This window comes from Lissotriton helveticus, chromosome 7 (genome assembly GCF_964261635.1).
Source record: "Lissotriton helveticus chromosome 7, aLisHel1.1, whole genome shotgun sequence".
In the NCBI taxonomy this organism is placed as follows: Eukaryota; Metazoa; Chordata; class Amphibia; order Caudata; family Salamandridae; genus Lissotriton; species Lissotriton helveticus.
The window spans coordinates 840,974,149-840,987,188 of record NC_136068.1 but is presented as its reverse complement, the minus strand read 5'-3'; the positions used below and the strand labels follow the sequence as shown (position 1 = coordinate 840,987,188).

General features: G+C 41.5%; 1 long non-coding RNA gene across 1 annotated transcript; it reads left to right on the top strand.

The window, feature by feature from the left end:
- The first annotated feature begins 8,587 nt into the window (after positions 1-8,587).
- Positions 8,588-10,732, top strand: LOC144767091 (uncharacterized). The gene is made up of 5 exons (XR_013598059.1): positions 8,588-9,162; positions 9,272-9,450; positions 9,554-9,611; positions 9,818-9,891; positions 10,132-10,732. It is a non-coding gene; the product is annotated as an uncharacterized LOC144767091 (long non-coding RNA).
- The last annotated feature ends 2,308 nt before the right edge of the window (positions 10,733-13,040 follow it).

Sequence of the window (13,040 nt, the reverse complement as noted above, 5' to 3'; positions counted from 1 at the left end):
ACCCTCTCCTAGACCACTATTTCATAAGGGTCTTAAACCCCCTGATGATGCAGCATGGTATCATGAGGTCATACAGTAGGCAGCCAGATACCATAAGTGGGATGTGCATATTATCCAGGACAGGCTTCTCCAACAAATAGCTTGTGAGCTACTGGTCGCTCCCCATCTACCTGTCAGTAGCTGTCCTGTGTGCAACCTAGCCTACTAAATTGGACACTTTTGTTTGGCTGAAATAATATAGGTGTACTTAAATTTAAAAGCGTATATTTTATATGAAAATGTGTGAATTTTCAGAACCCATCATTTCCAGAATATATATCTAAAGCTGATATTTGAATGGTAAATCATGCAGCACTGGGAGACTTATTCCTAATAATAGTACACTGGTGCCATGCAGTATTGCAGCTTTGGCTGTTATGTATTACCTTTGTAGAGGCATTCCAAATAGACTAAGCCTTTTTTACATCACTGCTTGCAATCCTCCACTGAAATGATCAAACTAGTAATCTTGCGTAAGATGTTCTTATGGAGACTCTATCTAAATCTGAATGCTCAGTACAGTTCCTCCCTAGGCTGAAGAGGGTGTTAAAATCTGCCCCTGAGAACCAGAGAGCCAGTCAATGGCAGGGTAATCACCCCAGGGTGGAAAATAGGTTCAAGACCTTACCAGTGACCTCATGTACAATAGTGGACAGGTCCCTCCAGATTCCATAGTGGTTCACACACTCCCCAAGTGTGCCTTCACCCAAGCCACTGGTGATGCCTCCACTCCAGGCAAATAGGGTAAACAATGAACACAACCGGTAAGAGAGGGTAGCGGCTACCTGTTGACCGATAGCCAGTTTGGTCACACCCTTATCCAGGTATGACCGAGCACAGTGGGAGGAGATGGAGAAACTCCTTGAATACCTCCCAGAACAGTGGTGGATGGTGGAGGAAATAGTTTCGGAGGCCAAAATCACTTTCAGCTGCAACATCTTTTGCACATTAGTTGCCATAGACACAGAGTCCAGGGTTGTCGATGCTAGTGTTATATTTAGATGCCGCGCCTGTCTATATCTCCAGGATCAAACTAATATATACATGTGACTGATTAGGACATTATGTTGTTATGAATGGCACTCTTAATATGGGTGTTGAAAACCACAATTAACCCGTTAACCGCGGCCGTTTTTTCACGGCAGTGCGGCTGTTTTAAAGGACGGGCGGGGCTGCGGCAGCCGCTGAACGTGCGCAGCACCAGCCAGGTAGCGCTCCGAACGTTCAACGGCTGATGGCAGCACTTAACGGGTTAAGATTTAAAATCAGTCCACATATGCTAATCTCACCGTTTTGATCACTTGGTACAATTACATAGGACAGGGTCATCATCAGGACAGCGTATGAACAGGAGAGACCTAAAAGTAAAAGAAGCATATATCAATTTCTGTCATTGTGTACATTGTAGTGTCATTACAAGCATGATTTTAGTGAAAATCCTACGTTTACGTATCAGAGGATTGGGGCAAATTGGTCCACAACCGTAGATGTATCAATCGCAGTTTCATAGGAAAACCTCAGTGAACTGCATTAAAGTAGCTGCAATGAAATCAATTAAGTTAAAACCAGGCTGCATCCTGAACCTAAATGTATAAAGTCATAAGATCCTAAAGGCTACCAATCGACTGCATTGGCATTTGATGCAAGCATGGCTGACACAGACGATATACTAACGCTCATGTCAAGATTGAAGGCTATAAAATATATATATTTAGGAAAATGTAACCAAAAGGTAATTCGGATATATAAGCGTGGAGAGCCACATACCAAAATTAATGGTCAGTGCAATTGGTTGGTTAGAAGAGCCAGATAAAGAGCCTCGTACAACCATCTAGAAGATCTCCTAGAACCAAGAACAAGGGATAATATGATTGATACAATTGTTTGTGTCACCTCTTCCAGTCCACTCAGTAATGAGGTGAAAAAGATTATAAAAAGACACTGGGGGCTAGTGGAGGAACACCTCACCAGCAAGGACACACCTGTGATCTCCTTCAAACAGGTTAGGAAGAATCTCAAGGACAACCTAGTTAGGGATGCGCTTCCCAGACCACCCAAAACGTCTTAACACAAAGTGGGGACTCCCTTCAATAGTGGGCCACTTCAAATGTAGCCAATGTGTGACATCCACATACAGCCTCAGTACCAGCAATTTCACCCACCTAGATGTCCTTTACGAGTTTCAGCAACTGCAGTACTCATGATGTGGTGTATGCAATTTGGTGTCCATGCAACCTACTTAATGTTTGACAAACAACACAAAAAGTAAAATGAAGAATTCTGCAACACAGAAGCAGAATTAAAGGAGTACCATTTGTCGGACACTACCGGACCCACCTCCATAGCAGCGAGGACATGAAGTGGCAAATAATTGAAAAGGTCACAATGGGACTCAGAGGAGGGGACAAAGCAAGTCTGCTTTCCAAATGGGAAGTTTTTTGGAAGGGCAAATGCAAAACGATCACTCGGCCTGAGAGCCCCAGTGATTGGAGTCATGCAGCCTTCACATGAACATTAATCTCAATGGACAAAGGATAAATGTTGACGTCATTTGTAAAATACAAACATGGAATTCCATCAGCAAGTGTGAACATAAGTTTATTACAAATGTTGTGGTCTACTGACCTCATACAAAGCCTTTTCGAGAATATGATTGACTGTTAAATGCATTTCCATAAAATTGTTTGGAAAGTATTGTATGCCTTTCATATGAAGTCTGAAAGAAAGTATCTCCACCCCTTTTTAGGGCGAGGACCCAAGGCTGTGCTTGCGCAGTCTCCGGGATAGATGAAATGATTTTGAGTCACTTTCAGTATGGGGGCTTGAACCCGCCTCTCTCCTCCATTGGCTGGCTTCCTAAACGGAGGCCAGCCATTGGTGGAGAGGGGCATCATTCCAATCAAGCCCCGTCTCTTTCGGATTCGGGGGCGTGTTTTTTTGCGTTCTTTCGACTGTGACATCATCCGTCACTCAGAAGGCCAAAACACGCCCCCGAATCCGAAATTTGCAGACGTTTGCGGACGCCATTTTGTTTTTGTGAGCGCGAGCTTGGGGCGTCTGCTGTTCCCACTGCTTGTTTTTGGCAGTAAGTAGAAAATATTATTATGAAATAACATCTTTACATTTCCTTCTTGCGTTGCTGTGTTTGCCGCAGCTCTTTGGTTTTATTAGATCCGAGGTGGGGTCGTTCCCAGGAGAGGGTATCTCTGTTACATCCGGTTACTCTGGTGCTGTGGTCCACACGGCTCTGCCCTATGAGGGGATCCTGCAACGTGGCTGCAGTGCACACTTGATGGAGGAATGCACAGGCTGGGGATGTGGCGCCAGGGCCAGAGATGCCGACTTTGGAACTGCGAGCCCAGGTTCGAGTCTCGGCGTCGGCTCAACATCCTGTGATTCTCGGCAAATCGCTGCATCTCCCCGAGCCTACAAATGAACGTGACCCATGTAGTATAACAGATGCTCACGCAAACGCGCTCCAATGCCCCCCGGCAAACAAAGCTGCTAGTGTGCCCAGCCCGTAGGTGCCCTGCAGCGCACGTCTGTGCGCCTCCGTCCTGTTCCAGTGCCTCGCCCTTGCCGTGCCGCTCTCCAGGCGCTGCCTGCCGGTGCCGGGGAGGGCAGGACCTGCCGCGGGAGGGGCGGGAAAAGGGCTGACTGTGACACCTGCTCTCTCTCCGCACTGCCGGGGTGTCCGTGGCGTCGTAGGGCAGCGGGAGCCGGGAGGAAGAGCCGCTGCAGAGAGCAGGTGGGGCAGTGTGAGGGGGGTTGCGCACTCAGCATCCCACCTGCATGGCACTCTCTACTCTAAGCGCTATCCTTGTATAGTCATTCAATGCGCCTATGCTCCCCTCGCCCCCTCCCACGGTCTCTCTTTCTCCCTGTCCATCAACCTCTATCCCTGTCCGTCTACCCTCTCACCCTACCAGTGTCTGCTACCCTCGGCCTCCCATGGGGTGTGACTCTCTCTCCCCCCTCTCTATCTCCCCCCCTCCCTCCTATCCCTTTCCATCAGTATCTATCCTGTCCCAATCTACCCCTCACCCTACCAGCGTCTGGCACTCGCGGCCTCCCATGGCGCCTCTCTCTCTCTGTCTGTCTTTCTTTATCTCTCTCTCCTTCTCTCCCTCTCTCCTATCCCTTCACATCTACCACTGGCCCACTCTACCCTCTCTCCCTACCAGAGTCTGGCCCTCCCGACATCTCATCTGCTCTGTTTTTCTGCCCCCATTCCACCATCTCTGCCCCTCTATCCCTCTCTCGCAGTGTCAGGCCCTTTCAGCGTTTTTTTTTCCTCATTATGTTCTTCCCAACAAGAATGTAGTGCGATTATGGGCATGCGCAGAGGGGGGGGGGGGGGGGGGGAAGGTACCGCCATATTGAGTTCCCTAAATTGCCGGCCTCGTTTACTGACCTTTGCTCGGAGCTTAGAGTTCGAAATTTGGCAAATTGGCATGATCTAGAACCACCAAAACAGTAGCCAGGAAAATAAAATGCTTCGCATTTTGAATGGCATTAAATATCGGAGAAAAGTGAGCGAGCCCAGCCTTTGCCATGGAAGACTGTGAGAATTGTTTCCTCAATGAAAATGTGCAAAATGAATGATACAGTTTATAGCATGAAATGAATTTTAACTACAAGCATTTACAATGCAATGGTCTCGGCATTATTAAAGGTAGAGCTATTGGCATTGCTCATGACATTTTTTTTCATTTTTTTAAAAACCCCATAAATAAATGGTATTGTCATTTACCATGGCAATAGGTGAGCATTAGAGAGTGTCCGGGAATACTCTTTACTACTGTCTAATGCTCACCTATTGCCATTGTAAATGACAATACCATCTATTTATGTTTTAAAAGAAAATGAAAAAAAATGTCATGAGCAATGCCAATAACTCTACCTTTAATAATGCCGAGACCATTGCATTGTAAATGCTTGTTTCATATGTTTCCAACAAAGACAGTAGTGCCTCACAAGATAAAGTTGCAAGATGCAAGGCAAAGATTAATGGGGCGTGGAGTCAAGACATAGCACGGCAATATAAAATTCATCGTGCTGAGAGATATGAGTATGGCGAGACTGTGGGAAGATGTTTAGCTCAAAGAATGCGCGGGCGCCAGACTGCACAGCGTATAACATCTATAGAAAATAGTCAAGGTGTTCTAGTTGAATCATCGGAGGGTATCCTTCAGGTATTTCATGATTATTACACAGACCTTTATACCCAAGAACACCTCTCTTTTGATTTAATTGGTCAGTTTGTTGATAAATATGACCCATCTCCGCTACATTCTATACATAAAGATGAGCTAGAGGCACCTATTACAATGCAAGAGCTTGAGACTGCACTTAAAGAATTGGCTTTGGGGAAAGCTACTGGCTCCGATAAGCTTCCTCAAGAGATATACCATGTGTTATTTCCCATTATCAAAGCTGATATGTTGGCAACATTTATTGATGCCCAAGCCGGACACCCCCCTCCATCATGGGATGATGCAAGTATAATCGTATTTAAAAAAAAGATAAGCCTTCGCATCTTCCTGGGTCCTACCGACCTATCTCACTTATTAATGTTGACGCGAAACTATATTCTAAAATCCTTGCGAATCGTTTGATTCAAGTTGTCCCGGCATTAGTTTCTGAGCAACAACATGGTTTCCTTCCAGGCAGTGGTGCGATTAATCATATACATCGTGTTATTGCAATTTTGGATTATGCTGCTGTAACTCGTATGAATGTAGGTTTGGTGTTTTTAGACGCTGAAAAAGCGTTCGATCGCGTAGCATGGGCATTTTTATGGGCAATTATGGAAAAAATGGGTTTTGGACCTCGATTTATATTTGCTATACAGGTTATGTATAGGCGTCCTAGGGCTAAAATCTGCTTATCAGGCCAGGAATCAGCGGCTGTTAATATCACTCGCGGCACACGACAGGGGTGTCCATGTTCGCCGCTGTTGTTTGCCATGTACATCGAACCACTTTTACAGATGCTGATGCGATCTGAACACATACAATCTATGGTGCTACCTGGGGGCACTATACGTGTATTAGCTTATGCTGATGACGTTGCTGTTATAACATCCGATCCAGAATCAGCATTACATGATATTGAAAATTTAACTAGTGAATTTGGCAAGGTGTCGGGGTATAAGCTTAATATTCAGAAAACACAGGTTATTTGCTCAACAGGACTCTGTCCTAATGACTGTCAGGTTACCTCGGAGGCTAGATACCTTGGCATTAAAATTAGGCTATCGCTTCAAGAGTTAGTTATGGTGAATTGGACAGATATTCTACAATCTGTTAAAAATCAGCTTGAGAAATTGGAATGCTTACATTTATCGCTGGTTGGGAGACGCAATGTTCTAAAAATGTCTATATTGCCTAAAGTGTTATATTATTTTCGGTCGGTGCCTTTGGAGATACCTGTACTACAACAGAGGAAATTACAATCTATAGCTGATAGATTTTTATGGGGTTGGAAAGCTGCACGCAGGGCTTCCAAATTTATGACACTTCCAATTCTTCGTGGTGGATGGGGGGTTCCGAATTTTGCATTATACTATCTGGCTTGTCTTATGCAGAATATTAAATACTTTGCGATTGGGGGGACTCCACCTATATTTGAAAGCCCTGATATTTTTTCTCTTTTACTTGGCCCAGAATCACGACAAATGCTGCTCCGCTTTCTAGAACCTAGTTATTACAAAAGAACCAGATTTAAATTAGTATTGTCTGCCTTTAAAGGATGGTGCTCAATTTGGAAGCTTATCTCGATAAGACGTATCAATTTTTATACCCTATGTAATTCTACAGAATTGATTCCTCCAATATTTTGGGATCGTACGATGCGTACATGGGGGGAAAAAGGTATGGGATGTCTTGGCTCTATGGTTAAAGATTGTACAATGGCCTCATTTCAGGAGCTAAAAGATATATATATGGTCTCTCAGCATGATTTTTTTAAGTATTTACAACTACGCGACTTTATTCTTAAACATCCGAATATCCTACTGTTATGTCCAAATGACTTTATTGAAATACTTAAAAAGCCATCACGAATAGGGACTTTGTATAATTATTTGTTGAATACACAGCTGGATGATATGGGGGTCACAGGAGTCTAAATGGTGTATTAGATTGGGCACTTCTGTAGTACCATTTCAAGATTCAATCTACATGGCGGCCAAAATTATTTTGTCAGCCAATTTATACTCACAGCATTATAAAACTTTATTTAATCTTTATCATACACCTCTTAAAATGTTGAAATGGGGTAATGCTTATAATGGGAAATGTTATAGGTGTCAATCCGATCAGGCGGATATTGTGCATATCTTTTCAGATTGTTTAGTTTTAAAACCTTTTTTTATATCTATTGAAAAATTCTTGACACATGTTACAAACTGTGAAGTGGTTATTTCCAGAGAGCTGATTATCTTTGGTCTATCTAATGACACCGATCTCTTTTTAGGTTACCATGAAAATAGATATCTGTTATTTATGGCTATGGCCGTAGCCCGCTTATGTATTTCTTCAATGTGGTTGAAACCAGAAGCACCTGTATATGAAATGTGGCGAGCAAAGTTTTACAATGTTTTTTACTTAGAATATAACCTTTAGCGTATTAAATCACTTAGAAAAATGAAAAGGGGGTGTAAAATTTGGCAGGCAATGATAGACCATTTAGGTCCTATGGAATAACATCCATATGATTGTATATGATGGTACTGTTTTCTGCAATGTTTTATTATTGTTTTTCTTTTTCCTCCTTTTTTATTTTTTTGGCTCTGTATATATTTGAACCATTAGTTTGTGTATATATGATGTTCTGCTATGATTTAATGCTTTTGTATTTCTGGCTTTGAACTGAACCAATAAAAAATTAAAAAATTAAAAAAAGAAAATGTGCAAAATGAATGATACAGTTTATAGCATGAAATGAATTTTAACTACAAGCATTTACAATGCAATGGTCTCGGCATTATTAAAGGTAGAGCTATTGGCATTGCTCATGACATTTTTTTTCATTTTTTTTTCATTTTTAAAAAAAAAAACATAAATAAATGGTATTGTCATTTACCATGGCAATAGGTGAGCATTAGAGAGTGTCCGGGAATACTCTCTACTACTGTCTAATGCTTACCTATTGCCATTGTAAATGACAATACCATTTATTTATGTTTTAAAAGAAAATGAAAAAAAAATGTCATGAGCAATGCCAATAGCTCTACCTTTAATAATGCCGAGACCATTGCATTGTAAATGCTTGTTTCATATGTTTCCAACAAAGAGGTTGTTCTTTATTTGTTTATAGGGTTTCAACCCGTCACTGTTTCATTTATTTGATCCCTGTTATAATAGTCCACTGTTTTGGTTGAGCCAGCTTTAGGACGCAATGAGTCAGTGATCATGGCTAATCCCTTCAGTTAATATATTGAATGACTATTTCTTCAATTTTTCACTTTTTAAATATATGTAACATTTCCCCTTTTTTAAATTACAGGTGCTGAATATACTTCTGTTTTTAAATAATAATAATAATAATGGGATACTCTACTGAGTACAGGAATATGAGATATGTATATACTACGCCACATTGACAATGAGTTTTCACATGAAATGGGTTGGAACGGGTGAGAGCAGGGAAAGTAGCAATTGATTTTTGGGGACTAGGAACTGCCGATAGGTCGATTGGTGTTACGTGATATAAGTAATCAGGAAATGGTTCAACAGTGGGAAGTGTGCTGGGGAGGATTGGCGTTGAAGCCAGCATTTTTGACAGGCGGACCAGAAAGGGAACTGGTAACCTTTTGGTTCACGAGTAAAATTCAGGTGACGTCTTGTATGCCGATTGGATGTGAAGGAGAACAGGAAATACTATGACCCGAACTGAAGTAAGTAGCCTTCAGGGCGGAAATGATATGAGTGCCGAAAGTCGGACCGGTGAGGGAACCTTAGATATAATTTTAGCGCAAACGGGTGTAATTCGTTGATTGGTGGATAGATGGTTTAAATAACGTCAGCAGACAAGAGGTGGTTGCACATTGGCCTTGCAGGACGCCAGATGTCGCCGGTCGAGACTTCCCGCCATTAGAACTTGGAGAAACTTGAAGAGGTAAGGAGTAGATAGCATTGAGAATAGTTTTTTTGTTTGTTTTTGATTTTTTTCCTGAAGCTTCTCGGAACAGTTAAGTGATAAGGGCACTATTTGTTTATCTTAACAGAATCGGATTTACTGGAATTTTTTGGATCAGGTGAGGAGAGCATGGTAATTTTGGAGAGTACTTTGAGGAATTATTGGAATTAGAAATACGTCTTCCGACTCGAGGCCCTTGTCTATTTTTGCAGAATTGTTAGAGTTGGATGCAAGATGTATGAATAGAGATTCAAACTGGATATAGTGGTAAGCGTCATGTGGTATTTTTAATATGGGGGTCAGTAGGACAAGCGAGGACAATTTGTGGCTGTAAGGAAGAGTTGATTCATAGACCTTTTCATTTTTCTAGAGGTCAGAACAGGGGAAGGGAAGTTGATGCCTGAATACTTACTGAATTGTGAATACAGGTGAGAATACTTCAAAAAAGCATGAATCACCATTAGGGTAAATGTATTCTCTAGGACAGAACTTGAGTGATACAGACATGATCTAAATGTTGTACCATACTGGTTATATGTACATTGTAGTCTCGCCACTATATAAGGGGATTTGAGACCAAACATGAGGAATGTACGTACTGATTATGTATATTATTGTCACGGTTTCCTTTTAGAATGGTAATTGCTGTCAAACATATTGATAAACGTTGTGAAGAAATCTGCTTCTGTGAATTACAAACATTGTGAGGTAGGCGTGCTTCATATATACAATATGATGTGAGTTCTGGAGCAGTGATTGTACTGTTCTGTTGGATTAACAGTACACAGAATTAACATAGATTGTTAATTAGGCAGGTGTAATATTATAAATATGTGTTTAAATGATTATGCTGTAATATGTAAACTGCAGAGTTTGAAAAAAAACTACAGGTTATACAGAAATGGTTATGTAATAAGCTTCTTTTTTTTTTTTTTTTTTTTTTTACAGCCCTGATGATGTCCGCCCTCGGACGAAACGCGTCGGCTGTTTAATATATGATTTTGATTTGCAAAAATAATATTGGGATTCAACAAAGAATCTGTCGTCATTTCTGTTGGATATATGAATAAAGAAAAACTTTGGGAATCAACAACGTTGAACCTGTGATACATTTGTGAAGTTTAAGTTGCTCCCTCAATTCATTGGATGTTATTTTGGACAGCATTGGATCTTAAATGGTAGATCCACATGAGGTTTTGAGCGTACTGTGGACTAACAAGGGAACAATATCCAGGAATTGATTGAGAAATCTAGTTTATTTTGTGTGCTTAAGTTGTTAACCCTTACCGTTTTTCTTGTGTGTAAGTGCGTACAGGAATAGAGCAACTTGATTGTGGTTTTCGACACCCATATTAAGAGTGTCGTTCATAACAATATAATGTCCCAATCAGTCATCTGTGTATATTTTTGTATATAGCACAGATGTACTTTTTAATCAATTCAAAAATCTTTATTGCGATTGTTCATCTTAAAAGACAGGACAGTCAGTTAATTACAAATGGGTGCGACCATAAATACACCTTAAAAACTGTCTTACAGAAAGTTAATAAAAAAATACCTATATTTACATTTTAAGAATCCATTTTTTAAAACATGATTAAATCTATCTCACGCACAAGACTTTACACACATCATAATAAAAAAAACTGTAAAATTTCCAATTCCTCAAGGATAAAGCGGAGCCCAATCAAAAAAATACATAGCTATTAGGACCCCCCGTTTTTCTCCCGTAATACCCATGCCCAGCTCAGGAACTTAGCTACACCTATTACTGCGATGTCATTAAAACCAGTTTTCAGTAGCCTTTTAGCAACCATCGCAGAGCACGTTCCCAAGGTCCGGCATACTGGTTTAAGCCACATGCTTCTAGGTTGATGGTAGACCAGACATACATATAAAAAGTGATCAGTATCTTCTATATGATCCGGGCAAAATGGGCACTAGTCACTCTGTTTACTCTCACTGCGCCTTAGCTTTGTAGGAGTACCTTGTCTTTCGCAAAAATTTAAGTGTTGTGCTATATTATTATGAGCTGTTTTTTTATTACATGAACGGAATTGGCAAAATAAATTCACTTATCGCATGACCAAATAACTCACAGATGAGTTTCTTTAATGACACTATTGCTGTGGAAGTCCAAGGCTACACTTCCCCCATAGGGACCACCTTTTTTGATCATCACTCATGCCAGAGGCAGCAGCAGGTTAACCACCACCAGCAAGAGGTATGTATAGAAGGGGCTCTTACAGAGGGTAAAATAGGAGGAGCTACCATCAAGGGGCCGGTTTCTTCCAAGATGTGATGTGCCCTTGCAGACCCTGTCTTTGAAGGATGGTGTTCCTTGGGCAATCACCTCGCCAAGGCGCATCTGCAAGCAATCACGATAAGGGAACCTTTGATCCGTCCACAGGGAAAGGGTAATTCTTAAAACTTACCCTAATTTCCCCCTAACACACCACCTCAACCAAAGTATAGAGTTTCACTTCTTGCCGTAACCAGATTCTGTGTGGAAAAGAGCACTGCACACAGTCCCTCAAACACCACGTTGATCGGACCAAATGATTCTGTAAGTCAAACCAACTCTTTGTTTTCGTTGCTAAACCTAACAAAGGGCAGCCTGTCTCCATGACTGTCATAGCCTGTTGGACTGTCAAATTTATTCAAATGTGCTACCTGAAGACGAATAGGGCTTTGCACAACCCAATTTCCTCCATCTCTTAGAGCGCCCTTTACTTAGAATAAGGGGTATATTATCACCTACTTAAGCAGCATCCCCTTATCTAATCTCAGTAAGGCAGCTACCCTGTCAATCCCATAGACATTTTCTAAACATTGAGCGGACACCTTGGCCTGGCAGCAAGCTCTAGCTGGTGAAGCTGTCTTAAGGACAATATTGCAGACATTGCATCATCCACACACTAAAAACAGTGTGGATTGGAGGGTAGTGCTATACAGTTTATGCCAAGCAAGTGTATCTACAGCTACAGCTAAGATCCTACTAACCCTGTAAGCATCTGTTCGTAGTATGTATTGTATTTGCATTTATATAGCGCTTACTACCCCTGACGAGGCGTCGAAGTGCTTTTTCGGCGGGTAGCAGGCAACTCCGGGACCCATAGAGGATTAGTGTTGAATTAGTATAGTGAAACATGCAAGTACATTTAATGTGGTGGATATGTTAGTCAGTTATTTGGATATGAAATGATAGCAGAAGGATAGAAGAGGACAAAGGTTTGTATTTATTTATCGCTTGTTGACGCACGCTATTCCGGAAGCCTATAAAGGATTAGTGGTGAATTAATATGGTGAAATATGAGGTAATTTCAGTGGTGGATATTAGTCTGTTACTTGGAGTGAGAAGGATAGCGGAGGGATAAAAGGGGAAGAAAGATTAGCATTCATATAGCACTTGTTACCCCTGATGGGTGTTGAAGCGCTTTTCTGGCGAGTAGCACGCCACTCCAGAACCCATAAAGGATTTGTTTAAAAATAGAATAGTATACATATGAAGTCATGTGAGTAGTAGATATGTTACTCAGTTATTTGGGCAGTATATTAGTATAGTTGAATATGGAATTTGAGAAGTGAACATGTTAGTCTGTTAATTTTGATTGAAAAGGATAGTGGAGGGATAAAAGAGGGAAAGGTTTTTTTGTTGTTTTTTTAGGTCTTAGCAGTAGGAAGAGAAATGAGAAAAAGGGCAGCATTTCTGGCCCTAGTCCTGAACAGGCTCAAACAGGCAACTACCCTTGTCCTCTCCGCCCTTAGCCTCGATGCCCGGGCTGAGTCGCACTAACCCTGGCCTCGTGTAGCCCTAGTAATCAGGTGATCCCTTCAGCCAATGGGAACCCTAGCCC